The sequence below is a fragment of the Marmota marmota genome, unplaced genomic scaffold, assembly GCF_001458135.2.
Source record: "Marmota marmota marmota unplaced genomic scaffold, marMar, whole genome shotgun sequence".
Taxonomy (NCBI): domain Eukaryota; kingdom Metazoa; phylum Chordata; class Mammalia; order Rodentia; family Sciuridae; genus Marmota; species Marmota marmota.
Window position 1 is genome coordinate 19,720,921 of NW_026000174.1, and position 5,636 is coordinate 19,726,556.

The 5,636-nt window shown below is 40.4% G+C and overlaps 1 pseudogene; it reads left to right on the top strand.

Moving 5' to 3' along the window:
* Positions 1–2,507, top strand: part of LOC107157736 — a 5,807-nt pseudogene extending 3,300 nt beyond the window's left edge.
* The last annotated feature ends 3,129 nt before the right edge of the window (positions 2,508–5,636 follow it).

The window sequence follows — 5,636 nt, forward strand, 5'->3', positions numbered from 1 at the left end:
CCGGGCGCGAGCTGCTCCAGCCTCGAGCTGTAGCGGGCGATGCAGATCAACATCCTGTGCACCGTGCGCGGCTGCGGCAAGATCCTGCACAACAGCCGGGCGCTCAACATGCACCTGGTCAAGAGCCACCGCCTCCAGGATGGCATAGTAAATCCAACAATAAGAAAAGATTTCAAAACCATACAAAATTCTACTGTTGACCAATTGAAGGATGCCCAAGAGGTCCCGACAGACCATTCTCTCAGTTTTCTGCATGCCGAGGAGAAGCATAAATGCAGCAAGTGCAGCAATTCCTGTGGTAACAAGTGGGACTTGAAAAGGCACGCAGAGGACTGTGGCAAGACCTTCCAGTACACATGTGGCTGTCCCTATGCCAGCAGAACGGCATTACAGTCTCACATCTACCGAACTGGTCATGAGATCCCTGCAGAACACAGGGAAAGATCCACCTAGTAAAAAAAGGAAAACGGAAAACTACCTACAAAACCAGAAGTTATCTAATAAGACTATTGAACCATTGAGCACCCAACCCCCTCCTCGGCCAGATGCTCAAGAACTAGAAACTTCAGAAAGAAAATTAGTAACTTCTTTTGCAGATTCTTGCAGCTCTAATGCCAGAAAACAGAGTGTCACACACCTCCGAGATATCCTCAGAATTTGCTTCTACTAAAGCCCAGAGTGGCTCTGGTTAAACTTCCGGTCAAGCAGTTCTCTCCTGTGCCTGTATTTGTGCCTACCACCCGACTCTTCCACCCAGCCTGTGGTGTTAGGTGTGGATCCCGGCTCCACCGCAGGTGCTGTGCACTTAGTGCCCTTGTCAGTCGGAACCCTGATCCTTGGCCTAGAGTCAGAGGCTTGTTCTCTTAAGGAGAGCATACCTCTTTCAAAAATTATAAATCCTGTTGTTGAGCCAGTTAGTACTGGTGTTCATGTGAACTTGGGTAAAAATCTGTCTAATCCTTTAAAAGAACTAGGGAACACCGGTCAGAAGAACAGCATTTCTTCAATCAATGTACAGATGGATCTGTCTTATGCCTCACAAAACTTCCTACCTTCTGCACAGTGGGTTGGCCCTGACTCCTCTGTGTCATCTTGTTCTCAGACTGATCTGTCATTTGATTCTCAAGTGTCCCTTCCCATTAGTGTTCACACCCAGACGCTTCTGCCCAGCTCTAAGGTTAACTTCATCTATAGCCACTCAGACTGATGCATTTATGGACACTTGTTATCAGCCAGGTGGGATCTCCAGAGAAACCCAAACCAGAGGGATGCAAAGTCCCACACATGGACAAGTACAGATGGAGCAAGATGGAATGTGCGGAGACATTTTTGAGAGTGTCCATTCATCATACAGTGTTCCTGCAGACAATATTATAAGCAGCACCTTAGTAGCAGAGACAGTAACTCGTGGTTTGTTACCTCAGAATGACCCTAAGACTTTAAATCAAGATATTGAGAAATCTGCACCCATTTTGAGCTTCAGTGTACAGAATAGTATGCTTCCTTCACAGAACATGACAGATAATCAGACCCAAACCATAGACTTATTAAGTGGTTTAGAAAACATCTTGTCAAGTAATCTTCCCAATCAGACATTGGATAACCATAGTCTTTAGTCTGACACAAACCCTGGGCCTTACACCCAGCTGCCATCTGGCTCAACCCAGAATCCTGGAATAGATTTTGATATTGAAGAGTTCTTCTCAGCTTCAAATATCCAGACTCAAACTGAAGAGAGTGAACTTAGCACCATGAACACTGAGCCAGTCTTGGAATCACTGGACATAGAGACCCAAACTGACTTCTTACTTGCAGACACATCTGTCCAGCCCTACAGGTATAGGGGAAGTTCTCACTTCCTAGGCTTTGAGATGTTTGACACGCAAACGCAGACAGACTTAAACTTCTTTTTGGACAGTAGCCCTCATCTGCCTTTTGGCAGCATCCTGAAACACTCCAGCTTTTCCATGAGCACTGATTCATCAGACACAGAGACCCAAACTGAAGGAATCTCCGCTGCTAAAAACCTATCTGCCCTAGAGAGCAAAGTTCAGTTGAACAGTACAGAAACACAGACCATGAGTTCAGGTTTTGAAACCTTGGGGAGCTTGTTCTTTACCAGCAATGAAACTTGGATAGCAATGGATGACTTTCTTCTAGCCGATTTGGCCTAGAACACGATGGAATCTCAGTTCAGCTCTGTGGAAACTCAGACATGAGCAGAGTTGCACTCAGTCTCCAACTTCTAAAGGTGAAGTCCAGGTTGGATGGTGTTTATTATTTCCTTCCAGATTTAGATAATGGGAGCAGGGACAACAGTATTAGCTCTGTTGAATATAGCTGATGATGCAGTGGCTTAGATTCTTTGCAGTTCTTTGACTTTTGTACTTGTAAACACAAATTTGTGTATAAATGTGAGTGTATTATAAAGTGTAAGATGTTGATCTAAAAATGATTGTTCTTGTGTTGCATACATTTGCCCTTTTATAGCTAGTCTTTCCATCTTTAAAACTGTATCTCGTTTCTATAAAACCAACACAGGCATTTAGCTGAAGCCAAGCTTGCCAGGTAGTAGAGTGCAAACTAACAAATCTCCAAAATGTTTTAGCAAAGTGTAACATACTTAAATTGCATCTAAAATGTCTTCTAGACAATGCTTCTGTGGTTGGAGACTCCTGCAGCTTCATCTGCTTTGCCATCTCTCTTCTGATTTGAAGACACCAAGGGAATTTACAGCTGTCTTCAGCTTTTGCATGTTTCCAGGTGGTCACTGTCATCCCTCCTCTCATGAGCTATTACTGGTGCTAACATGCATGAACAGTCCTTTCCTCACAAGAGGTTTGTTGCTGTGAAATTATTACTGCCTAGAGAAAGGGCAGCAGGCACTTAGTGTAAATCGTGATCCTTCTGAGTACTACATCCAGACTACAGAGACACGGTTGTTAAGTCATGCCTGTTAGTTCATCCTGGGGTGTGTGGTCCTGTGCTGTCATACCACCATCAATCCAGAAGCCTTCTATGCCCAGATGTATGGGAGTTTTCTCCATGTACCAGCAAGCAGCTCTGCAGCAGATGCCACTTGGGTGTCCTCTAATGCTCTTCAATTCTGACACTATCTGGAATTCAGGCCTCCAGAGTGTCTAACTCTGCACTTATAAATCGCCACAGAATGTTGCCACAGTCTCTTCCCTGGGTTCAATTTATTCATGAGTGACTGGCAGAACTTAGGGAACATGTTTACTGGTTATTGCAAAGGATACAAATGAATAAATGCTCAGGGTGAGGTATGTGGGAAGGAACTGGCTTCCAAGACCTTGCTAGGAGAGCCGTCTTCCAGGAATCCACTTTTGACTATCTGGAAACTCACTGAACCCAGTCCTTTTGGGCCTTTATTGAAACTTCAAGGGCANCACCCCTCAACCCCAGATTTCAAAACTTAATACATCTGAGTTTGATAGGGCAAGAATGCGATCTGCAATTATTTTAAAGTTACTTTTCCTTCCATCCACCACCCATCTTTTCCTTGAATAAAGAAACACAGGTCTAATAAATATATCATTTGTGTCTTGAGGCTAGCAATTACATAATAAATACATCTAAACTATCAAACTTGCTTCAGTAATCAAGAATATTTTCTATTTTGAGATAAGGACAGCATCAAGTATGTTTTGGGGGTTCTCTAGTTAGTAGATCCTGGTTTTTTGTTTGTTTGATTTTTTTCTTGGTACTGATGATTAGACCCAGGGGCACTAAACCACTGTGTGACATCCCCAGTCCTTTTTATTTTTTCTTAAAGCCTCACTATGTTGCTGAGGCTGGCTTTGAACTTGAGATTTTCCTGCTTCAGCCTCCCAAACTGCTGGGATTGCAGGTGTGTGCCACTGTGCCCAGCCTGAATTCTTAATTGTTGCCCAACTCTCAGGCAAGTGCAGCCTGTGTGTTTTCAGAGTTTACCCCAAAATGCTCTGTTCTTTCTATGACACATGCTTGTGCTGCTGAAAGCTAACTCCTCAAAATAGAACTTAAGAAGGAAACTAATGATTCATTAAAGTAAATAGATGGTGTTGGTGATAATTCTTATCCCATATGTCTGAAAGAGAATTGGTAATGGATTAATAACATATCCAAGCAGATGAACTAATATCTAGAAGATAAGTTTGCTTTGGTCACAGTTACCTATGAATATGAGTTTTCAAAATGAACATAAAGCCTTAACTTAGATTTTCATTGTTTTAGAATCATCACTGCCTTAATGTTCAAACATCTATTTAAGTTGTCCTGATAAAGCAGAAATGCATGTTTGTTTATGGCTTTTTGTAAATACATATGCAGTGATCTATGGCTTTACTTCTGTTTGTGATGATGTTTGTTAATCCAGCCAATAGTTATTTACAAAAAGTGGAGCATGTGATTTTTCTTCATGTACATGAACTTTTCCCCTGCAAAACCTTAGTTACCTGAATTGTCCTAAGATCATTTGTAAAAACTGAAATTCAATGATTAAAAGGAAGCTAGAATTAAAAAAAAAAAACAACTATCTCATTCACAATAACCTCAAATAAAATAAAATAAAATTCTTAGGAATAAATCTAACCAAATAGGTGAAAGAACTTTACAGTGAATATTATAAAGCACTGAAGAAAGAAATTGAAGAAGACCTTAGAAGATGGAAAGACCTCCCATATTCTTGGATAATTAATTAATGTTATCAAAATGGCCATACTATCAAAAGTGTTATACAGATTCAATGCAATCCTCATCAAAATAATAATGACATTCTTCACAGAACTAGAAAAATAGTCCTAAAATTCATTTGGAAGAATAAAAAACCCAGAACAGCCAAACAATTCTATGCTAAAAAAGCAATGCTGGAGGCATCATAATACCTGACTTCAAATTATACTACACAGGGATAGTATTAAAAACTATATGGTGCTGGTATAAAAATAGACACATAAGTGAATGGAACAGAAGACACAGAGACAAACCCACACAGATACAGGAATCTGATCTTTGACAAAGGTGCCAAAAACACACATTGGAGAAAAGATAGCTTTTTAAACGAATGATGCTGGGAAAACTGATTATCCAGATGTAGAAGACTAGTTTTTTTTTTTTTTTAATCTCTCACCCTGCACAAAAGTCAACTCAAAATGAATCAAAGACCTAGGATTAGGCCAGAAACTATTCAACTCCTGAAGCAAACCCAGGGTCAGCACACCAAATATAGGCACAGGAATGACTTTCTCAATAGGACCCCTAAAGCTCAGGAAATAATATCAAGAATTAATAAATTCAATGGCTTCAAATTAAAAAGCTTCTGCACAGCAAAGGAAACAATTAAGAATGTAAAGAGAACCTTCAGAATGGGAGAAAAATCTTTGCTAGCTGCTTTCTGACAGAGGATAAATATTCAAAATATATAAAGAACTCAGAAAGCTTAATACCCCTCCCCAAATAACCCAATTAATAAATGGGCAAGAGAACTAAACAAATATTTCCCAAAAAAGAAATACAAATAGCCATCAAGTATACAAAAAATGTTCAACATCTTTAGAAGTCGGGGAAATTCTGATCAAAATCATCTTACTCTAGTCACAATGCCAGCCATTAAGAATACAAACAATGGATCTGGA